The sequence below is a fragment of the Bos mutus genome, unplaced genomic scaffold (assembly GCF_027580195.1).
Source record: "Bos mutus isolate GX-2022 unplaced genomic scaffold, NWIPB_WYAK_1.1 CTG206, whole genome shotgun sequence".
Taxonomy (NCBI): Eukaryota; Metazoa; Chordata; class Mammalia; order Artiodactyla; family Bovidae; genus Bos; species Bos mutus.
Window position 1 is genome coordinate 114,682 of NW_027219516.1, and position 26,415 is coordinate 141,096.

At 35.6% G+C, this 26,415-nt stretch overlaps 2 pseudogenes; both read right to left on the bottom strand.

The window, feature by feature from the left end:
* Positions 1 to 356: 356 nt before the first annotated feature.
* On the bottom strand, positions 357 to 1,258 carry LOC102286821 (olfactory receptor 4A47-like; annotated as a pseudogene).
* A 1,855-nt stretch (positions 1,259 to 3,113) lies between these two features.
* On the bottom strand, positions 3,114 to 11,162 carry LOC102287101 (olfactory receptor 4A47-like; annotated as a pseudogene).
* Between the last annotated feature and the right edge of the window lie 15,253 nt (positions 11,163 to 26,415).

Consider the following 26,415-nt stretch of genomic DNA (forward strand, 5'->3'; position numbering starts at 1 on the left):
TGCAAACTGACCAGTGAAAAACAGTCACTAACTACAATAAATTCATAGTATTAACTGTAGCTTAACTCAACACATTGAATATAAATTGATAGTCTCAACAAAGATATTTTACACCCTAAAACAATATATATTTTCATAAGAAAATATAAAATCTTAAAAATGTATTTAAGACAAGATACAGAATTTTAATTAGGAGAGTATGAAAATCTTAAAATTATATTTTGGTCATTGGAACCATTCACCTAATAAATGTTTATGTCATGACCCAGTTATTAAACTTGAGGAGAAATTTAATATAGTTAAATAACCACACATAGCTTTCCTGGAAAAAGCAACTTCTCACTAAAACTAGGTGATCATTTCTTGACTTCCTCACTGCTTTTTTCAGTCCAGAGCTTTCTCATGGCATTTTTCATCTCTCCATTTCTCAGAGTTGAGATTAGAGTGTTCAACATAGGGGCAATTGTGGTGTAAAACACTGCTAAAGACTTATCAATGGGTAAAGTGGAAGGAGGTCACACATACATATACACGCACATACATACGCAGGGCACAAAGAAGAGGACCACCACGGTAATGTGGGAGCCACAGGTGGATAAGACTGTGCCTCCCTTCTTGACTAACATTCTTCAGGGAGTGCAGAATGACCCCATAGGGGCTGAGTAAGAGGATAAACATAAGCACACAGACTGTCCCATCATTGGCCAGCAAGCCAGTTTTAACAAGGGGTACATATCACAGATGTAATGGTCAATGATATTGGGGCCACAGAAGGGAAGTTTGCAAACAAAGAGAAGTTGAACTATAGCATGTAAAAAATCAGCAACACAGACCAACAGAAGCAAGAGAACACACACTCGCTGATTCATGATTATCAAATAATGCAAGGGTTTACAGATGGACACATAGCAATCATAGGCCATGACCACCAGGAGTTAAATCTCAGCACCAACAAATAAATAATCCATAAAAAGCTGGGCCATGAAAGCTTAGAAGGAAATGGTTTTCTTCTCATAATGTAAGTTAATAATAATTTTTCTGGTGACTGTAGTAGAATAAACAGCATCCATAAATGATAAGTAATAAAGAAGTACATAGGGGAATCCAAGGTTGGGCTGAATACAACAGTCACGACAATGAGTAGGTTTCCCACCATTGCCACAATGTAGATAAGCAAGAAGATGATAATATTTTCTAACCCTAGACACTGAGTGAGCCCCAAGAGAAAAAACTCAGTTACATTGCTCCTTTGTTCCATAGGAGCAATTGCTCCTTTGTTCTTCTGTATGTCTTATTCCAGAGATCAGGACAGAATTAGCTCTAAATATAATTATTACTAGTGACTTTCTAAAAAATAATGTGTTCACTTATTGACCCAATAGGCAGTATGGTTATGCTTCAGCACTTTAAGATATTATAATATAAGGGTAATTAAAAAATCATTGCTAATCTCAAAAATCATATAGACTAATGGCAAGGCAAGTGATTAAGAAATATAAATGTGAAAAGGACACATTATTAAATAAATGAGTTGTCACAACTAGCTTTCCATTGGAAGCTAATAAAACTGTTTACAGAACTAACATCTTACATAGTAATAAAAGTTGATAAAAGATTTAATAGAAAGTAAAGCAAGATTTATTTCATATTTTCTTTACAGTTAATAAAGGAAGAGAATTTCTCCATTCTAGGGGTAGAAGAACCTTCTTTAACCAATCACTGAAATCCCAAATAGAAACCTTGGACAACTTCAAAATTTTTTAAAGATTTAGGAAAAGATACCAGAACATCAATAGACAAAATTAGTTTGTGTAAACAATTTATATTATTGAGGCTATCCACATAGTTAATATCTATAATAGTAAAAAAACTTTAATAAACTAACTAATAAAGTATAAACAATTACAGATGAATAAAATAACCAACAAATATAGGATGTTGAAACTCATGTATGAACAGAAATATAGGAATTGAAGTAACATCTTGCTTACTACAGTGTTATCTCAGGATCTTGAAAGCCACTCAGTGAAATTTTACAGATGCTGCATCATCTACGTTTTAACAAGCAATGCTCACAGAACATTTATTTATTTATTTTACCAGTTGATATCCTCATCTTTGCTATATTTTTTCATTTTTTAATTTATTTATGTTTAATATAAATTTATTTATTTTAATTGGAGGTTCACATTTAAATTGAACCTACAAAGAGCTTTAGAAATATCGGTCCATTAAAATATCCTCAGATAGATACATTTGAAATTAGTTTCTAGGTGCATGATGTTAGAGAGAAAAATGTATTCTGGATCTTTAAAATGCAACAATATTGGAAAGATAATTTACAGGATAGAATCAGTCTTTACAGATCTTAGTAAACACAAAGGATCCCTAACTTGGTTGATCATGAGAATCATATGGGAGAACTTTTAAAAGACTAAACTGTCACATCCCCAATGTATTCTTTCAAAATGTAAAGCCTAGCTCAGAATCTTACATATAAATACACTTCCTGGGTTACCTGCATGAGGAGAAAGCCACTCAGTCCATGTTCTGTGCTCTGGGGTCTTCTCCCTTGTCCTTCCTACACTGATACCAGATCTGGGAACACAGATAGTAAAAGACAAGCAGCATCACTGGACCTTCCACTAGTTCCACGTGACCAGCTCTTTCTGTGCTTGCAGGAAATCTAATTCACCTCAGTCATTCAGAAAAATACTCCTTTTCAAATTGTCAATACTTTCAAAATGAACATGAATGTCCTGTTACCCAAAGAAATTTGAATCTTGATTGTGAACAGAGACTAAGCAATATTCATTGCTGGCAGAATTTGTCCTATTAAAAACCAAATGTTAAATCAATAATTTTGAGTGGAGATAAAGCTTTAAATTATATATGAATTATTCAAATAAGAAAAGTATTATTGTTTTCATACCAATAAAAGTAAATTAGCCTTAAAAACATTTTAATCTCAATCAATTATACTACACTGCCTTCATACAGTATTGCTGAACTTTGGGTTTCCTGAAAGATGGAGAATAATTTCATCCACATACTTAATTATGTTTTTGAGTCCATCACTTTAATACATGAAGAAGCCCACCATGTGGTACAGACTAATACTCTTGGCGGTAAGGACAAATGTCCACAAACGCTTTATCTACCTTTGAACTACAGCCCACTCTATTGAGGCATTTAACTGGGGCATCTCCAAGACTGACTTTTATCTAATTAAATTCATTCGGACCTCAATCAGAATTTTGACGATAAGACTCTTTATCTCCAATGCCACCAGAATAATCACCATGTAGAAATGGACTTACAGAACCCTGTTCTCTGGGGGAATAAGCATAAAATAACAACTTGAATTCAAACCACCAAAAGGAAAAAGTTCAGTCTGGGCAGAAAAGAAATATGTAAAACCTTTCCTGTTTAAATTATGGCCTTCAAAATAGGCAAATCTGTTAAGTTCATGCTCTGTCTTTGTATATGACATCCGATCTGATTTTCAGAAATGTTGCATGCTAATCTCAGAAGTCATTTAAAATTTATTTCTAGTGCACATGATTTGTTACACAGTTTCAGACATGCAATTTAACAGAATCTGTATTTGTGTAAGGGTGGAGAAGTAGAAAGCATTTGTGGGACTACTCTATTCATCTCAAAGTGCTACTCATGGAGCATTCACCAAAATAAACAGTGCACTTGGCCACAAAAGAAGTTGCAATATATTTCAAAGGACTTAAATCATATAGAACATATAGATAATTTAAATATGCAATTCAACTAGAAAATGATTTTAAAAAACTTTTCCTAGCTATTTACAAATTAAGCAATGCATCTATGAACATTTTGAAAAATAAACTTTCAATAGAAATATGATCACTCGTGCATATATGTATATTAAATATATCTATGAAGTGTATATATATTAGAATATATGTAAATTAATTGGATACACAACATCACTAATAATTAGAGAACTACAAATCAAAACTACAATAAGGTATCACCTCACACCAGTCAGAATGGTTATTATAAAAAATCCACAAACAAAAAATGCTGGAGAGGGTGTGGAGAAAAGGGAACCCTCTTGCATTGTTGTTGGGAATGTAAATTGATATTGCCACATGGAGAACAGTATGTAATTTCCTTAAAGTACTAAAAATAAAACTACCCAGCAATCCCACCAGTGGGCATAAACCCTGAGAAGACCATAATTCAAAAAGACATATTACCCCAACATTCATTGCAACAATATTTACAATAGCCAGGAGATAGATGCAAGCTAAATGTCTGTTGACAGATGAATGATAAAGATTATGTGGTATACATATACAATGGAATATTTCCTGGTCATAAATAGGAACAAAATTGGGCCATTTGCAGAGATGTGGATGGATCTAGAGTCTGTCATACAGAGTAAAGTAAGTCAGAAATAAAAAATAAAATACTGTATATTAACTCACATATATGTAATCTAGGAAAATGGTACAGATGAACCTATCTGCAGGGCAGGAATACAGACGAAGACATAGAGAATGGACATGTGGACACAAGGGCAGGAGGTGGGTGGAGGATGAGTTAGGATCGGCACATGTTGACCAACATGTGTAAACTACATGTAAACTACACCTGTGCTAGCATCAGGGAGCTCAGCTCAGTGCTCTGGGTGATGTAAAGGGGTGAGAGGGAGATCCAAGAGGGAGTTTGAACATAGCGGATTCATTTCATTGCACAGCAGAGACTAATGCAACATTGTAAAGTAACTATACCCCAACTAAAAAAAAAAAGTGATTCTTAAAACATCAAAAAAAATTAACTGGATATAGCTTAAGGAATGTTTAGGTAGCTGTTTATATCTTTAAATGCAAGTATTAGAGAACAAGTAATGTTAAAAATGAATTAAACTTTGATATAAGAAAATATTGATAGAAAGGAAAAGCAAAATAAGCATAGAGAACATTGTAGAATGGAAATAGAAGATAGAAATCAATGAAGTAAATGCTAATTGGAAAATAAATAAAATACATGAATCCATGAATTAATTCTTTGAAAGTTTGATAAAATTGATAAGCTCCTAGCCAAAAAAGAAAACTAAGAAAACAAATTATCAGAATTGAGAATGAAAAGATCATCATCACTGCAGATTCCATAGATCTTAAAAACATTATAAGGGGATATGATCAATGAACTTATGACAATATACTAGCCAACTAATGAAAATGGGCCACCACCACAACTTTCTAAAAGCACTGTGAAAAATAATGAGAAACTGGAATAATCTAATATTCCAGAAAATTACTTCTTTAGAATACTTCCTTTCCCAAAACAAAATTCCATTCTCACATGGCTTTACCAATAAATTCTATATGGCAATTAATCAAGAAATACTACCAATCCTACAGAAATACTTTTAGAGATGGGAAGAAATTATTAAACTTCCCAAGTCATTTTATGCACCAGAATAACTCTTATACCAGAATGAAGCAAGCACATCACAAGAAAAGCAATCAGATCAAATCTCACAGTAACACAGTCAGAAAACTCTGAACATAATATTATTTGGATTCCTTTGGATGTTTTATTCATTTATTTTCCTCTTGCTGTTGTTGTTTATGATCCAGGTCTGGAGAAGTGCTTAGGCCAGGGCTAATTATGTTGTATTCTACTGATGCACAACCTCCCTGGTATTCAACCCACAGCACTGACCCCATGAATTATGAGGTTTACCAGCTGTTGAGAATAAGCACTATTCCTGGTTCAGTGTGAGCACTACTCTCTCTCTCTAATCCATCTAAGTAAGTCTTTCTCCAGCCTGGGGTAGTCTCCTCAAACACATGAATAATTGAGGGGAATCCTCTCCAGATATCCAGCATTCCCTTTCTATGTATCTCTGAATCTTTCTCTCTGTCCTCTTGATCTATAAGTCTATCATCTGTGATATTCTACCATCAGAATTCTAGATGCTTTGGTCTCCTTAGACCCTCAACTTCATTTCCTCTGCTCAGGGAGTCTCCCAGGATCTAAGTTATCTCCTTCTCTACCAAAACATGAAAATATCTAACAGTAATAAACAGGAAAAAATCCTAGAACTCAACTTGTTTTCCATTGCTCAGTGATCACTATCAATTATTCCTGACATCCACTGTCTTCAAAATAATTACTTCATATTTTTTGTTTACTTGGTTTTACACAAACATGTACATTAATATTTATAACAGCTCTACTCATAATCACAAGTAGCTCAAAACAAAATAGCTCTTAATGGAGAAAAAGATAAGCAAACTGTGATACTGTTTGTAATACTATACAACAATGAAATTAACTATGGAAAAATACAATATATACATAAATCTCAAATACAGGATACTGAGTTCAAGAAATCAGATTAAAAGACTAAATATTAGATATGATATGACATATAAAAATGCAAAAATTGCCCCCCAAATTTTTATAACTAAGTTTTAGAAATTCAGGAAGGTTGCAGGATACAAAAGCAGCAAAAAGACAGCTGCATTTATATATATTAATGATGAACCATTCAAAATACAATTTAATTTAAATTTTATAAATAATTCAATTTAAGAGAATAAAATACTTAGGTATTCATGTAAGGTCATGATGTACAACTTACTTGATTGTAATAATCATTTCAATGTATATATTTACATAAAATCTTGACAATGACACCACCCTTATGGCAGAAAGCAAAGAGGAACTAAAGAGCCTCTTGATGAAAGTGAAAGAGGAGAGTGAAAAAGTTGGCTTAAAACTCAACATTCTGAAAACTAAGATCATGGCATCCAGTCCCATCACTTCATGGCAAATAGACGGGGAAAGAGTGGAGCAGTGAAAGACTTTATTTTGGGGGGCTCCAAAATCACTGCAGATGGTGACTGCAGCCATGAAATTAAAAGACATTTGCTCCTAGGAAGAAAAGCTATGACCAATCTAGACAGCATATTAAAAAAGCAGAGACACTACTTTGCCAACAAAGTTCCATCTAGTCAAAGCTATGGTTTTTCCAGCAGTCTTGTATGGATGTGAGAGTTGGACCATAAATAAAGCTGAGAGCCAAAGAATTGATGCTTTTGAACTGTGGTTTTGGAGGAGACTCTTGAGAGTCCCTTGGACTGCAAGGAGATCCAACAAGTCCATCCTAAAGGAAATCAGTCCAGAGTATTCATTGGAAGGACTGATGCTGAAGCTGAAATTCCAATACTTTGGCTACCTGATGCGAAGAACTGACTCACTAGAAAAGATCCTGATGCTGGGAAAGATTGAAGGCGGGAGGAGAAGGGGATGACAGAGAATGAGATGGTTGGATGGCATCACCGACTTGATGGACATGAGTTTGGGTAGGCTCCAGGAGTTGGTGATGGACAGGGAAGCCTGGTGTGCTGCAGTCCATGGGGTTGCAAAGAATCGGACATGACTGAGTGACTGAACTGAACTGAATACCTTAATATATATATAAATACTCTGCATATTGAATAATATGGTGGTTACTCAACAGTATGTATTTTTCAATAGTTGCAGAACTCTGACTAAAAAGATGAATGACAAACTATGAAGTTATATTTTATGTAAAAATGGAAAACAGAAAGAATTACTACATTGAAACATCAAACAATTGGGAGATGCAATAGAAGACAAGATCCTAGGTACCACAGAAGCAAAAAAAAAAAAAAAGAAAGAAAATCTCAAAAAGGCGAAATCTTCAAAGAAACATACTAGATCTACTGCTACTGCTACTGCTAAGTCACTTCAGTTGTGTCCGACTCTGTGCGACCCCATAGACAGCAGCCCACCAGGCTTCCCCATCCCTAGGATTCTCCAGGCAAGACCACTGGAGTGGATTGCCATTTCCTTCTCACTTTCCTGCATGAAAGTGAAAAGTGAAAGGGAGTCATGTCCGACTCTAGCGACCCCATGGACTGCAGCCTACCAGGCTCCTCCGTCCGTGTATACATAAAAGAAGACTTGTTAAATAGAAATACCTCCTTAGTGTGTGGAAAAGAATTCTCAATTCTCTGAAGAGACAAATACTTTCTCAATCAAATCTTATTGAAAATACTAACTAATTAGTTACTTACACTAGACTACCTTATTGGAATTTGATTTTAATATATAAATATGCAAGAATAAATGTAATTCTGATAAGGAAAATAATGAAAGAGTGCCAGGCTTATGAGATATTAGAGGGTATTTTAAATAAAATGTCATAACATCATATGTTAAGTGATTAATGAATAAAGAAATCACTGGAATTTAATAGTGGCCTGATTTTAATTCAAACATATACCATATTTTAGAATACAAAGTTCAGATATCAAGTCATGAGGAAAAATAAAAATGGCCGTCTTCAAAAATGACTAAAATTTATTCCCTACTTAACTCTTTACACAAAATTGTAGATGGTTCAAAAATTTAAACATAAAATATAAAACAACAAAATTACCTGATATTAAATGTTGAAGAAATGTGGAAGAATATTTTTATAACATTGAAATATGGAAATTCATAGCAAGATACTGACGACACAAAATATTGATGGATTTATTATACAAATGTAAAAATAATTCTACATGATCCAGAGTATTCTGAACAGTATAGAAATAAAAAAATAATAAAATGGAAACTTTCATTTAATTCCATATACATGGTAAGATGGATAATGTCTTTAGTAGTTAATTAAATAATAAAATTAGTATGGAAAAAAGCAATCAATATAACACATAATTCATCAATAGACATTTTATGAAAAGGAATACAAGTCATTTATAATATGTGAATAGATGTCCAAATGAAATTGTATTTATTTTGCAATTAAAGTGTGCAAATGAAATACAGTATCATTAGACTGTCAAACACCAAAAAATGTTTATCAATCACTAGTTGCAGATGATGTGTCAAAACAGATATTTTCCAGAATCAGGGGAACAATGGGCTTAGTTGAAGGTTATGTATGGCATTTTGGTCATAAATATAAGCATCAACATTTTCAACACATATACCAATTGACTCAACAATTCCACTTCTAGGAGCTCATGTTTAGAAAATTTTGTAAAGATTTTTTTGCAGAATCATTTCTCACAGAAAAAGAGGGAACAGGAAAAGACCTGAGGCATTAATTTTAATGTATCTTTATCTAAAGTTAAGAAGCATGAGGAGGTAGAGATATTCAGAAGACTGAGTAGTAAAATGCAACATTTATATACAGAGATGTAACCGCAAGCACTCCTACGAAACTGTACTTGCTTTTGCAAAGAACATTACTTGAAGAATCTTAGGAACAGAGTGACTACATCTGGAACACCTGGGAGAATATGGTTTGTGATGAGGAGGAAAAATATTCTACATATTCCATTGTGCATGGACTCTATTCTTAATATTTATTACTATCCATACATTTTCTTATTTTAAAGCACAAAGCATCACACTAAAATGTCATATGTACTAGAAATGAAATTAAATAAAAACACAATCTGTATAATATTAAATATTTTAACTAATAAAATAAAAATAATAAAAATAAGTGTCAAGACTCAAAATAAAACTAAGAATGAGAAAATAAAGTAAATGAAGAAATTAAGTAAAAATTAGGGGAAATCCATAAAATTTTCATCAGTTAATTCATTGTATATTGTTTGTCAACATCATCATCTCAGTTGCTAAGTCGTATCTGACTCTTGGCAACCCACCAGGCTCCTCTGTCTACAGAATGTTCCAGGCAAGAATACTGGAGCAGGTTGCCATTTTCTTCTCTGGGGGATCTTCCTGACTCAGGGATCAAACCTGTGTCTGTTGCATCTCCTTCACTGGCAGGTGGATTCTTTACCACTGCAACACCTGGGCAGACCACATATTATTAACTCCCTGTTGTAAAGGTATCCTACCCTTCTACTGCAATGTTAAAGCAAACATCATAGGGTTTACATTCTAACAGAGAAACTGTTACTAATAGCAAAAACATGTAGTATATTCTTTAATTTTAAACATTATAAATACTTTATAGAAAACAAAAGCTTGCATCAGATTTCTGTAGATATTTACATTTCAAGAAGATTGGCCCTAATAATGAATTACTTTATTTATGTTGAATAATGCGTTCATTTACCACTTGATATGATATGCTTTGCTAAAGATCTTCTTCATAGAATTACTCAACTCAGAATTTCTTAGACTGTAGATTAATGGGTTCATGGACTCTGTGGGAGAGGAGAGGGTGAGATTTATGAGAATGGCATTGTGAAATGTCATGTATGAAACGAGATGCCAGTCCACTCAACAGAGGGATTTGTCAATGGGGAAGGTACCTTATTCATTTTGGTATTTGGCAAAAACTAATACATGTAAAGTTTAAAAATAAAATAAAAAATTTTTAAAAAAGCAAGGGAACAAACATACATGAAAAGCAGAACAAACAACCACAGTGATGTGGGAACCACAGGTCTGGAAGGCTTTCTGCCTCCCTTCCTGACTCAGGTTCTTCAGAGAGTGCAGGATGACTCCATAGGAGATGAGTAAGAGTAAGAAAACAATAGTACACATCAGTCCTCCATTGGCCACAACTAAGATGCCAATGACATAGGTGTCAATACAGATGAGTTTCAATAAGGGGTACATGTCACACATAAAGTGATCAATGACATTGGGGCCACAAAAAGGGAGTCCATAAACAGTGACAAGTTGAATTACTGAGTGCACAAAACCACAAACAAATGACAACAGCAGCAGCACAACACACACCCTCTGCCTCATGATCACCAAATAATGCAAGGGCTTACAGATGGCCACATAGCGGTCACAGGCCATCACCAGCAGAAGGACGATCTCTGATCCACCAAAAAAGTGCTCTGTAAACAGCTGGGTCAGACAAGTTTGAAAGATATGGTATTTTCCCCAAAGTACAAGTCTGAAATCACTCTAGGGGAGATAGAAGAGGCATACATTAGATCTATAAATGATAAGCAAGCAAGGAAAAAGTACATCAGTGAGTTCAGGGTCTTACTGACAGTTATAGTCACCACAATGAGCAGGTTGCCCACCAGAGTGAAAATGTAGAAGAGCAAGAGCAGAACAAAAAGGACTTTCTGCTCCTTTGGATTCTGTGTGAGGCCCAGGAGGACAAAGTAAGTTACATTGTTCCTTGATTCCATCTAGTCCGGACAGGAGCTGAGTTCACGAATTAGAAGTAGTTTACCTACAAAACAAGATGGGGGGGTGCAGTTTATGCATTATAAACTTCATCTTTTTCAATCATTTATTTAAAAGAATTTACATAAAGCTTATAATGCATAAACTGCAGAATTATCTATGTGTCCACTGTGTCATAGACATTGTGAATACCAAGTTGAATAAGGCATAGTTCCCTAACCTCAGTGATATAATACAAAATTCCTGACCCTTTAGTAAGTGCCTTTATAAGAATATTCACACAAGTTTACAATTAATTTATCAATATAATAGATCAACCTAAAGCATAATAGCAATCAAACTGAATATAATATCAGTCAAGCCGAAGTCAGAGAAGACTTCCCAAAGGATGCTATATTTAATGTGGAGCTTTAAAGGAAATATGAAAGAACAAAAGAATATGAGAAAGGAATTCCTTAAAAATGGTACACCATTTATAAAGTCACAAAGATGTAATACTTGAGATCCATTAAAGCTAATTTCTATATTCATTGAGTAGATAAAACTTTATGTAGAAGGTCACTGTCCTGAATTGTCTCAAACCTCACTGAGACTTCATTTCTAGGGTCTTCAGTTGAATATTCTTCATTTTCTGCCCAATTAATGCCAAAGCACTTTAAGTTTGCCTCCAGTCTGTATATTTCTTTTTATTTTCAACTTTGTTTTAAAATTCTACATAAATCTGTACAATGACTAAAAAAAAATTATTACAAATGAAGCTTTGGAATCCAGCACCTGTTACACTTTGATAGTTTTGCTGGACAATGAAAACAGCTATTAGATATTGTAAAACAACACAAAACAAAATATATGCAACATCTCCAACTTTGGACATACCATTGGATATCAATTTAGTATATATAAAAATAAATTTTAAATATTCCATAATAAAAAGGGAGTTCCCTATGTCATTAAATGATACCACCTTCCATGTAATTGCTCAGACTTCTACCCCCATCCACCAAAAAAATACCTCACAATGTTCTTCACTCCCTATTGTTCTCTTACTTAGGGATACCTTTAGCAAACCTGTTGTCTCTATTTTCAAAATACATCACAAATTTGATCATTCTCTACCCTCCACTTCATTCCCAGCCCAATGCAACAGCCTCCTGTCATGCTTTTCCACTTTTATTCTGGGCTCCAAAAAAATATTTTCTTAAAGCAAACCACATGATTCTCTTTAAATCTTGTTCTAATTATATCGCTACATTCCTCAAAACTCCTGCAGTGTACCGAACTGAACTCCCTATGTTATATAGCAGTTTCCCACTCATGGGGGCAGAGTGGGAGGGAGCTCTAAGAAGGATGATACATACATGTACATATAGCTGATTAACTTTGTTGTACAGCAGAAACTAACACTATATTGTAAAGTCCTTATGCTCTAATAAAAAATAAACTTCTATGTTGGATTTCAATCATGTACTCAAAATTTAATACATCACATTTAAATTTACAGCAACAAGAACTGTAATCTCTATTTCAGTTGAAGAAACTTAAGGCACAGAACATTCAGTTAATTTTCCCAAGGTCACACATTTTTACGTGATAAAAGTAGAATTGAATTTAAATTTGATTACTTTCAAAGTAATTTCCTACATAATAAAATCACACAATTATGAAATGTGCTTCCCACTATTTACTGTTAGTCTTACCTGTGGAGACTTGCTCATTATCTGAAGAATAAGTTTTTAAATCACTCATTTGGATCTGGAATTCTTCTTTCATCCAGTTTGACAATAGAGGGCAAAAGGCTGCATTATTTCTTTTATTTTATTTTTTATTTATTTATTTATTTATTTTTATATTTTTTAAATATTTTATTTTATTTTAACTGTACAATATTGTATTGGTTTTGCCATATATCTAAAAGAAATAGTTTATATCACTCCAGTGGCTTTTCATTTTCTCCATGGAGTTTTCTGATTATTCAAGATAATTTTTTTAAATTTGTACTCTAAGTTATTTAAAAGAAATTTCACACATATACAGAAAAAAATACCACATTAGGATAATTTACCAAAAACACAAACAAATCCTATATTTACATAGTAAGATAGCAACCAGTCATTTCCCAGAAAAAGATTTCTCTAGTAACTTATTTTCCTACTATTTTCAAAATAGAAAAAAAAAATCATTCAATCATTTAGTTCTTTTTTTATCATGTTAGTAAGTCCAGAATAGTTGAGCTGAGAATTTGACAGAAATTCTTGTGCTATTCTCTCTTTTTATGCAATGCTCTAAGCCTAACAAAGGACCCCCTGAAAATTTTATATCAGTTCTTAAAAGGATATCACCTTTGTCCTGATATTGGCAAAGATAACTAGGCCTTTTTATCCTTCCTAACCACATTTATCCTTGAGTCATAAAATTGGAGTGTGTCCAATATAGATTCTTGCTTAATTAAATTCACTGGGGTTTTTCACTAAATGTTTGAAGTATCTGTACATATAAAGATAATGTGAGGTCAAATCATATAATTAGGGTCAAGAAGTGTAACATGATAGCTCAGTTGGTAAAGAAACTGCCTGCAATGCAGGAGAACCCAGTTTGATTCCTGGGTCAGGAAGATTCGCTGGTGAAGGGATATGCTACCCACTCCAGTATTCTTGGGCTTCCCTTGTGGCCTAGCTGGTAAAGAATGTGCCTGCAACCTGGAAGGCCTGAATTTGATCCCTGCGTTTGGAAGATTTCTGGAGAAGGGAAAGGCTCCAGTACTATGGCCTGGAGAATTCCATGGACTGTATAGTCCATGGGATCTTAAAGAGTCAGACATGACTGAGCCACTTTACTTAACATATAGCTAGTGTAACATGGAGGAAAATATGGCCTTAGAACAATTATGAAGTTATTGCAACTCAGGAATAAAATATCAGCCCAGGAATTTTGTTCTAGTTCACCTAATTAAAGACATATTTCCCAAACTGCCACAGCAAGCATTTGTTTCTTTTTATTTAATTATTACTAAGATTATTCTGCCTTAAACTTTGTTTAGATATATAGTAATTTTATCACCGATTTACTAATTATTTACCTAATAGTTTTGTTTTTGTTTTAAAGTACTTATTTAAAGCCAGGAACTCTACTATGAGTGAGGACACAGTAAATAGTAAAATGATGGGAGTGGGTCATGTAAAAGTTCCTTCTCTCAAGAATCTCATATTCTTATGAAGAGTAGAACAATAAAGGAAAAAAGTTAATGAGGTAATTATACACTTATTTGCTGATAATAAGACAACAAATAGAGGATGGTGACAGAAATAAGCAAATTTTGCTATGGATAATATATTCAGAGAAGATGATTTTTAAGGTGATGTTAAAGCTGAAATCCAAACACTAGATTGTTTCTAACATTGGAAGCACTGTGACAGACAGCAAAATTAAGTAAAATTTAATTATAAAATTACTTCATTTTTGGAGATGATGCTATTTGAGGAAAATTCTAAAAATTCAAAGAAAATTTTTTTAAAAATTTTAAACTCAGATTCTCTGTAGACCAGAAACTATAAAAATGGTGAAAGCATGCACTATTCTCTTATTCTTAATTTTTAAACAAATGGACCTAAACAAAAAAAAAGCTTTGCACATCAAAGGAAACAAAGGTGAAAAGTGCCCTGTGGATCTGTTATATACAGCTCTATTATGTTGAGATACATTGCTTCTGTACCTAATTCACTGAGAACTTTTCATCTCGAAAGGATGTTGAATTTCTATGCTGTCAATGAACACAGCAAAGAGGAAATTAAGAAGCAATTTCATTTATAGTAGCATCAAAGAGAATAAAATAATTAAGAGCAAACTTAAGTGAGAGATTAAGTCTTCTACACTGAAAACTACAAAATATTGGTGAAAGGGATTAAAAAAACCTCAACAAACCTGTCCACCCGCATGCTGGCTACTGTGGGAAGTTCTGAAACCCAAGTTGCCATCGATGCACGATGCTGCAACCATGGTGCACACTCACCAGGTACATGGGGGCTCCAGATCCATGACTAAGTTTTAAAATAAATAAAAAAAAGTTCTGTGTCCCCAGTCCCACTATGGCTGGCCAAGATCAGACTCTGAACTCCTGCACCTGCCACAGAAACCCCAGGATGAGTTTCCCCCACCAGTGGGGTAGGTCCAGGACCCACTAGGGTGTGGCTTCAAACACCAATAGGTGGACACCACCCCTGGGATCATAAAGATCCTTCAGCCCACCATGCCAGGACTCACCTCACACCATGGGCCAGGGGAAATATCAGCCAGTGGGGTAGGTCCAGGACCCACTAGGGTGTGGCTTCAAACACCAATAGGTGGACACCACCCCTGGGCCCAGCCCACCACCATGCCAGGACTCACCCACCAGGAATCAGCCAACACAGCCCCAGGATTCCCTGGACCCAACACAACTACCAGTGGACTGGCACTAACCTCAGTACCAAGGCTCACCCACTAGTGGGTGGACACAGGCCCTAATACCCGATAGGCCTCAGACTCAGCCACCAGTGATCAACACTAGCCCCAGAATCACTGGGACCTACATCCAGCTATGTCAATATCTGGATCAAGCAACCAGCATATTGTCATAAGCAGAAGTATACATTTCTTTTCTAAAGGCAGTTGGAATATTCTCCAGGTTGGATCACATGCTAGGAGACACAGAAATAAGTCTCAGTTTTTAAGTTTGAAATCATATAAAGAATCTTATCGAATCATAGCATATGAGACTAAAAATGAACTACAAGGGGAGGAAAAAAGGCAAACATGGAGGCTGAACTAACACTACTACACAAGCAATGGTCAGTGAAATCATCAAAGAGGAAACTGAAAAATGCTTGCAGACACATGAAAATTTATTCAAAATCTGAGAGATGAAGTAAAAGCAGTTCTAAGTAAAGTTTCTAGTAATACAAGCTTACCACATATCCCAGTAGACACCCTGAGTCAGCCAACTTTAAATGGAGTACATTTTTTCTTTTAATACAATGAATGTTTAACATTTTGGGTACAAACTAGTGAAAGTCCTTCTGATTTTCTGTAACCTATATGTTCTTGACTAAAATTATAAATCAAAGGTGTTTTCTTTGCTTTTAATTTAGTGGTTCTATAATAGTTTGGGGTCAAAGATTGTTAAGAAAGCATCTGATAAGGTTCTGGCGTTACATGTTTTTTATTATAATTCAAATCAATACACAGGAACTGAGGCATAAAGCGTGTCTTTACCATTTTCTGAAATTATAATTGGATCATTTATACTTAGCAATATGAAAGCCCCCAATATTTAGCACGTATTGAAGGAATATCAACAATGAGCTTCCCTTTATTCTTTGGTGAAAGAAATAAAAAGCATTCTAGATCTTCTAATCAGAAAACTGGAAGTAAAAAGTGAAAGAGAAAGTTGATCAGTAGTATCCAGTTCTTTGTGACCCCATGGACTACACAGTCCATGGAAATCTCCAGGCCAGAGTACTGGAGTGGGTAGCCTTTCCCTTCTCCAGGGGTTTTTCCCAACCCAGGGATCGAACCCAGGTCTCCCGCATTGCAGGTGGATTCTTACCAGATGAGCTACCAGGGAAGCTCTCTAATCAGAAAGAAAGTGAATAATGAATTGCATGCTTCCAAATTATGAGAATGGGAAGAGCTCACACTAGATTCTGCAGTGAACATGGTTTGGATCAAGGATTCATCGTTCCCTATGGTGTGATGTAGGGATATGGAAAGTGGATCCAGGATGAAATAACTATACATGTACATATCAAAGTTCTTGCTGCCTTGAGTTTATAAAGATAATTATCTTTAAGCTTTTTAAAGTGGTTTCTTTTCAAAGTGTGAAGTGGAAACATTTCTCTCTGATCATAAGGGTAAATGAATTTTCCCAGTATATATACTGAATAATTATTCTGCTTCCCAGTAGCCTGCAATATCACTACTTTCATATGTTAAAACATATTTTTTTTCCTTAACTTTCTCTTTTGTTTAATTAGTATATGTATCCATGAGCCAGTAACATAGGGCCTAAATGACTGCACTGTTTCAGATACTATTGTAGCACAAAAAAAGTATACCATCATTTATGGTTTTAAAGCAACAACATTCACTTTATTATAGTTAGTGATTTCAATGGGTCAGGAATTTGCTTAGCTCAGTTAAGTACTTCTAGCTCCACATCTGTCATAAGTTTGCATTTAGAAACAGGTTGAAGTCACCTAAAATGTTTATTCACTCTTATATCTGGTACCTAAACTTGGAAACCTTGGACAATGAGGACTAGAATAGCTGGTACTATTGAGGTCATAACAATAGGACGGGTGTCCTTAGAAGAACAGGAAGGGACAACAGAGCTGGCTCTTGTACACAGAGGAAAGGCCATATGAAAACAGATTGAGAAGACAGTTATCAGCAGACCACAAAGCGAGGCCTCCAGAACCAGCCTTGCTGTCCCCTTGATCATGGACTTCTAGCCTCTTATCTGAGAGAAAATAAACATGTTTTGTTGAAACTACCTAGTCTGGTGTATTATCTATGAGAATCTTAGCCAACTAATATAATGGTGAGATGGATAATGATGACAATGATAAACTGCAATCTAGGTTTGTGAAGAGCAGTTTGAAATGAACCCCAGAGTTCAATTCAGTAAAATCCAGCCCCTTTCCAATTACCAAGTGTGATGCTTTTCCAAAGTCAGAGCATTTTGAATAATAGTCATCAGTCATTCTTCAATAGATCTTTGTGATATCACCACAAATAGGTAGCATAAATGTGCATCCTAACTTTTCTATCAGGGATCTGAGACAATTTGCAATCAGTATTACCCCCAGGGCAAGGAGAAATACTTTCTGGGGATTACTGTTTGAAGCTAACACTCATTCCTGCGTGCCAAATGCTGCTGTCCTCCCCTGGTCAGGATATAGACCTGAAACAGAGTGCCGGCCATCTCTTCAGCAACCTAGAAAGCATATTAAAAAGCAGAGACATTACTTTGCCCACAAAGGTCTGTCTAGTCAAGGCTATGGTTTTTCCAGTGGTCATGTATGGATGTGAGAGTTGGACTGTGAAGAAAGCTGAGCACCAAAGAATTGATGCTTTTGAACTGTGGTGTTGGAGACTCTTGAGAGTCCCTTGGACTGCAAGGAGATCCCACCAGTCCATTCTAAAGGAAATTGGTCCTGGGTGTTCATTTGAAGGACTGATGCTGAAGCTGAAACTCCAGTACTTTGGCCACCTCATGAGAAGAGGTGACTCATTGGAAAAGACTCTGATGCTGGGAGGGATTGGGGGCAGGAAGAGAAGGGGACAACAGAGGATGAGATGGCTGGATGGCATCACCGACTCGATGGACATGAGTTTGGGTAAACTCTGGGAGTTGGTGATGGACAGGGAGGCCTGGTGTGCTGCGATTCATGGGGTCGCAAAGAGTCGGACACGACTGAGCTACTGAACTGAACTTAACTGAGCCAGTTTATTCAGCAGCAGCAGAGAACAGCAATTTGAGGACCGCAAACTTACCAAGCTCTTGTATCAGTTCCTGAATGGTGTCTCTGGTGGCTCAGTTGGCAAAGAATCCACCTGCAATGCAGGAGACTGCCTGCAATGCAGTTGACCCAAGTTCAATCCCTGGGTCGGGAAGATACACTGGAAAAGGAAATAGCAACCCACTCTAGTATTCTTGCCTGGAAAACCCACTGGACAGAGGAACTTGGCAGACTACGGTTCAAGGGATCCCAAGAATTAGACATGACTTATTGACAAAACCACCAAGGCAATAAAAATATTTTTATGGAAGGGGGAAAAGAACTTTTAAAGGGTTCTAGTAACTCTCATCTCCTCAACTCAGGAGTCTTCCAAGAGCTTCTGATGTATACCTCTCTGAACCACAGCATGGAAACTTTTTGAATATAATAACCTGGAAAAATCATAGAGCTCAACTTGTTTGGTTCCCATCTCTCAGTCATCACTGTCAATTGTTTCTGACATCTAGTATCATGGAAAGAATTATTTTATACTATACTCAAGATTATTTGCTTATTTTTCCAAAAATCTATATATCAATATTTATAGCAGCTTTATTTATAAATTCAAATATCTGGAAACAATAAAAAAAATTAGTTAATGGAGCAAGGGACAAACAAACTTTGATATATCCATTAAATGTAACACCACTCAGCAACAAAATTAATAAACTATTGATAAATAAAATAATGCACATAAATCTCAGTAACATGAAACTAAGTTCAACAAATTTAGATGAAACTATTGAAAACCTAAAACTCCACAGAAAATTACTAGAACTAATCAATGATTATAGTAAAGTTGCAGGATATAAAATAAACACAGAAAAATCCCTTGCATTCCTATACACTAATGATGAGAAAACAGAAAGAGAAATTAAGGAAACAATTCCATTCACCATTGCAACGGAAAGAATAAAATACTTAGGAATATATCTACCTAAAGAAACTAAAGACCTATATATAGAAAACTATAAAACACCGGTGAAAGAAATCAAAGAGGACACTAATAGATGGAGAAATATACCATGTTCATGGATTGAAAGAATCAATACAGTGAAAATGAGTATACTACCCAAAGCAATTTATAGATTCAATGCAATCCCTATCAAGCTACCAACGGTATTCTTCACAGAGCTAGAACAAATAATTTCACAATTTGTATGGAAATACAAAAAACCTCGAATAGCCAAAGCTATCTTGAGAAAAAAGAATGGAACTGGAGGAATCAACCTGCCTGACTTCAGGCTCTACTACAAAGCCACAGTCATCAAGACAGTATGGTACTGGCACAAAGACAGAAATATAGATCAATGGAACAAAATAGAAAGCCCAGAGATAAATCCACACACATATGGACACCTTATCTTTGACAAAGGAGGCAAGAATATACAATGGATTAAAGACAATCTCTTTAACAAGTGGTGCTGGGAAAACTGGTCAACTACTTGTAAAAGAATGAAACTAGAACACTTTCTAACACCATACACAAAAATAAACTCAAAATGGATTAAAGATCTAAACCTAAGACCACAAACTATAAAACTCCTAGAGGGGAACATAGGTAGAACACTCTCCGACATACATAACAGCAGGATCCTCTATGACCCACCTCCCAGAATATTGGAAATAAAAGCAAAAGTAAACAAATAGGACCTAATTAAACTTAAAAGCTTGATACAACAAAGGAAACTATTAGCAAGGTGAAAAGACAGCCTTCAGAATGGGAGAAAATAATACAAATGAAGCAATGACAAACAACTAATCTCAAAAATATATTCCTACAGCTCAATTCAGAAAAATAAATGACCCAATCAAAAAATGGGCCAAAGAACTAAATAGACATTTGTCCAAAGAAGACATACAGATGGCTAACAAACACATGAAAAGATGCTCAACATCACTCATTATCAGAGAAATGCAAATCAAAACCACTATGAGGTACCATTTCACATCAGTCGGAATGGCTGCGATCCAAAAGTCTACAAGCAATAAATGCTGGAGAGGGTGTGGAGAAAAGGGAACCCTCTTACACTGTTGGTGGGAATGCAAATTAGAACAGACACTATGGGGAACAGTGTGGAGATTCCTTAAAAAACTGGAAATAGAACTGCCTTATGATCCAGCAATCCCACTGCTGGGCATACACACTGAGGAAACCAGAAGGGAAAGAGACACGTGTACCCCAATGTTCATCGCAGCACTGTTTATGATAGCCAAGACATGGAAGCAACCTAGATGTCCATCAGTAGATGAATGGATAGGAAAGCTGTGGTACATATACACAATGGAGTATTACTCAGCCAATAAAAATAATATATTTGAATCAGTTCTAATGAGGTGGATGAAACTGGAGCCTATTATACAGAGTGAAGTAAGCCAGAAAGAAAAACACCAATACAGTATACTAACACATATATATGGAATTTAGAAAGATGGTAACAATAAAGAGACAGCAAAAGAGACACTAATGTATAGAACAGTCTTATGGACTCCGTGGGAGAGGGAGAGGGTGTGAAGATTTGGGAGAATGGCATTGGAACATGTATATATCATGTATGAAACCAGTTGCCAGTCCAGGTTCGATGCACGATACTGGATGCTTGGGGCTGGTGCTGGGACAACCCAGAGGGATGATATGGGAAGGGAGGATCAAAACATGTATGCCTGTGGCAGATTCATTTCGATATTTGCAAAACCAATGCAATATTGTAAAGTTTAAAAATAAAATAAAATTTATAAAAATAAAAAAATAGACTACATACTGAATATGATCTAACATACAAAATATATAAAAAAAAGAATAATAATCCAACAGTTGCAGGATAAAAAACTCAACATACAAAAATCAATTCCATATGTATATACTAATAATGAACCATCTACAAAGCAATTTAAGTAAATAATCTGATTCACAACAGCATCAGAAAGAATAAATACTTAGAAATAAATTATATAATATAAATTATATTATATGCTATATAATTATTAATTATATGATACATTATATAACACTGAAGAGAGAAATTAAAGACACAAATAAATGAAAAGATATTCCATGTTCAAAAATGGAAAAATAAATATTGGTAAAATGCCTACTTTATCCAAGCAATCTACAGATTTTTTAAAAATCCCTATCAAGATTTCAATGGTGTTTTTCCAAAGAATTAGGAAAAAAACAAGCATAAATTTGATATAGAATCACATAAGACCCCAAAGTGGGAAAAAATTTTAAGAAAGAACAAGCTTGAGACATCACACTTTCTTATTTCTATGCATGCTTACATATTGAGAGTAATCAAAACCGTGTGGTCCCTGGCTTTTAACTTTGTAATGGAGGCATTTTTCAAAAATAAAGCTTTACATATCTGAAAAAAGTGTGGTGCCAGTATAAAAAATCAATGGGACCCAATAACAAGATCAGAAATATACACATGTGTATATGATCAACTGATCTTTTAAAAAGCGGCCAAGATTACACTCTGAGCAAAGAAAAGTCTCTACACAGTGTTGAGAAAACTATATAACCATATGCAAAGAATGAAACTAGACCTTTGCTATGGTTTGAATGTTTGTGTCCCTAAAATTCATATGTTGAAATCCTCACGTTCAATGTGATAACATTAAGATGTGGAGCCTCAGGTAGGTAGGTAGATCATGAAGCACATGTTTCATGAATGAAATTAATGTCTTATAAAGGAGGAATGTTGGTGAGGATGTAAAAAAGTTGGAACCCTTAAACACTCTTGGTAGGAATATAAATTGATCCAGCCACTGTGGAAAGCAATATAATGGTTCCTAAAATAACTAAAAATAAAACTACTGTATGATCTAACATTTCCATTTCCGGGTACTTTTTCAAAGGAAATGGTATCAGTTTCTCCAGGAGATACATAACCTCTCTTATCAAATGAAGCATTACTCACAATAGCCAAGATTCTAAAACAACTGAAGTTCAGTCAACAGATGAAAGGACAAAGAAATGAGGCACTTATAACCAATAGACTATTATTCAGGCATAAAATGAAGGAAATTATGCCTTTAGGACATACATGGGCCTGGGAAATATTAAGTTAGATTATAATTGCACCCCACTCCAGTACTCTTGCCTGGAAGATCCCATGGATGGAGGAGCCTGGTGGGCTGCAGTCCATGGGGTCGCTAAGAGTCGGACACGACTGAGCGACTTCACTTTCCCTTTTCACTTTCATGCATTGGAAAAGGAAATGGCAACCCACTCCAGTATTCTTGCCTGGAGAATCCAGGGACGGGGAGCCTGGTGGGCTGCCGTCTATGGGGTCACACAGAGTTGAACACGACTGAAGCAACTTAGCAGCAGCAGCAGCATACCAGGTATAGCAATATAAAATTTGTACTATCTTACTTACCTGTAGAATCTACTAACAAACAAACTCTTAAAAGCAGAGAGTAGAATGTAAATTTTAGGGACTGAAGGTGTGTGATAAATGGGAAGATATTTTTCAAAGGATCCAAACTTTGAGTTATAAGATGAATAAATTCTGGGGGTCTAATATAAAGTATGTTGGCTACGTGTGCGTGTGCTCAGTCGTGTCCAATTCTTCACGACCCCATGAACTGTAGCTCACCAGGCTCCTCTGTCCATGAGATTTCCCAGGCAACGACATTGGAGCGAGTTGCCATTTCCTACTGTAGGGGACCTTCCTGACCCCGGGATTGAACCTGCCTTCCTTATGTCGCCTGCATTGGCAGGCGGATTCTTTGCCACTGGCGCCACCTGGTGGCTCAGACAATAAAGAATCCTCGTGCAATGCCGGAGACCTGGGCTGGATCCGTTGGTGAGAAAGATCCCCTGGAGGAGGGCACTGGAACCCCCTTCGGTGTTCTTGCCTGGAGAATCCCCATGGACAGACGACCCTGACGGGCTACGGTCCATGGCATGGGGTCGCAAGAGTAGAACACGACTGAGCCACTAAGCACAGCACTACCTGGGAAGCTTAGGTTGGTTGGCTATAGTTTATTAACCCATATTGTGCCCTTTGTTTATTTGTTTGTTTTCCTTTTCTTTTTTTCTATTTTTGGCTGCACCATGCAGCAAGAGGGATCTTACTTCCACCACAGATCCAACTCAAGCCCGCTGCCTTAGAGCTTGCAAGTCTTAACCTCTTCAACAAAGCGTATGTGAATAAAATCATCTCACTGCACTTCTGAAATATACACTTTAGTTTGTCAATTATATTCCAATAAAGCTAGGAGGGAACGTCTACATGTGGTGTGATTCAATTTGATTGACAAATGGCAAAAAAATGGAAAATGGCAAAACCTAAAGGAATGGAAATGGACCTGTGTCTTCCAGGACCTGGAGATGAAGGCAGGAGGTGACTACAAAGGTGCTGAAGAAATACTTTTTAAGATGAAACATTCTGCGTATTGAATGTGACAGTGACTACATGACTTATGTATTTGTCAAAACTTGTAGAACTTCAATTTTTTTTAAATGACAGATGTACTGTGAAGATCATGTTATTAAAAAAGCTTAAAAAAACAGATGTCATACATTGAAAGTACAGATTCTTGGAAAATGTGAAAGAAGACATAATCCAGTTTAGAACAGTGGCATAAAAAATTCAAAAAGCTAAAGTTCCAAACTAGAAACATAGGGAGACTTGAACATAAGAGAAAACCTGCTAAGTGGAAGACCTATGCAGTTTGTGTATAAATATTGTGAATTCTCTGAAGATCAAATTCTTTCCCAATCAAATCTTATTCAGAAAACTAACTAAATATAGTTTTAAGCAGAATAGCTTATTGAAATTTTGTTTTAAAGTATGAATATGTAAGAATAAACATAGCTCTGATAAGGAATACTAATAAAGGAGCCCTAGACTTATGAGATATAAAGGTTATTTTAAATAAAATATAATTATATTCTGTGTTAAATAATACATGAATAAAGAGATCAAGTGAAGATGAAGATAATAGCACCCTGAATTTGATCCAAACACATGTCATATTTTTTATTGCATAGTTGAAATACCAAAGCTATGGGGGAAAATAATTATGCATCTAAAAAATAGCAACCTAGAGCAATAATTAGAATATAATACCTACTTAACTCTTTACATCAAATGAGTGTAGATGGTTTAAAATTTTAAATATAAAACACAAAACAGAAAAAAGACCTGAAAAGTAAATTGTGGAGAAAATGTGGAAGAATATTTTGATTACATTAAAATAGGGAAAATCTCTAAGAGCAAGACCAAAAAAAAAAAGCTATAGAATAGTGGTCGATTTAATTTTGTGAATTTAAAAACTTTTATTTGTAGACAAAAAAAAATTCTGTCCAGTATAAAAGTAAGAAAAACAAATCAGAAGCTAGAATAATAATGATTCCATAAACAAAATAAATCAGACCATTTTAAAAGTATATAATTAAATGCCATTCAGTATGGATAAAGATGAACAATGCATAAATGTATAAAATTCAAGTAAAATGCATAAAATTTCTTAATAAGCAAAGCATGAAAAAGGGATACAGATCATTTTAAGTCTTTAAAAGAGACCAAATTCAACTTTATTTATTTATAGATAAAGTATACAAATAAAACACTTTCATTAGTCAGACTTTCATATATCGTAAATGTTTGCCAAGCACTGCTGCTGCTAAGTCACTTCAGTCATGTCCGACTCTGTGCGACCCCATAGATGGCAGCCTACCAGGCTGCCTCGTCCCTGGGATTCTCCAGGCAAGAACACTGGAGTGGGTTGCCATTTCCTTCTCCAATGCATGAAAGTGAAAAGTGAAAGTGAAGTCGCTCAGTCGTATCAGACTCTTAGCGACCCCATGGATTGCAACCTACCAGGCTCCTCCGTCCATGGGGTTTTGCTAGGCAAGAGTACTGGAGTGGGGTGCCATTGCCTTCTCCGTGCCAAGCACTAGTTTTTTCAATTCAGTTCAGTTCAGTTGTTCAGTCGTGTCTGCCTCTTTGCGACCCCATGAATTGCAGTACACCAGGCCTCCCTGCCCATCACCAACTCCCAGAGTTCACTCAAACTCATGTCCATCAAGTCAGTGATGCCATCCAGCCATCTCATCCTCTGTTGTCCCCTTCTTTTCCTGCCCCCAATCCCTCCCAGCATCAGAGTCTTTTCCAGTGAGTCAACTCTTCACATGAGGTGGACAAAGTATTGGAGTTTCAGCTTCAGCATCAGTCCTTCCAAAGAACACCCAGGACTGATCTCCTTTAGAATGAACTGGTTGGATCTCCTTGCAGTCCAAGGGACTCCCAAGAGTCTTCTCCAACACCACAGTTCAAAAGCATCATTTTGGAATGTGTCAAAAGGGCATTTTCCAAACTGAGTGGAGAAAAAAACTGATGAAAACATGAATAGGACTGAATACATCAGTGCTATTGTATTTTTATAACACACTTAAGCAGTATGAGAAAACAGAACGTTAGTTTTATACACACTTGTATGTAAAAACCTTCAGAAGGTTGAGAAGTAAAAGGCAAAGTTTATACACGGAGACATAGTAACAAAACTATGTGAAAAATGCATATTTTTGCAAAGATCGTTACTTAAAGAATTTTAGAAACAAAGCAGGGTGACTGCTGGAGAAGACAATGGCACCCCACTCCAGTGTTCTTTCCTGGAGAATCCCAAGGATGGGAGAGCCTGGTGGGCTGCCATCTATGGTGTTGCACAGAGTCAGACACGACTGAAGCGACTCAGCAGCAGCAGC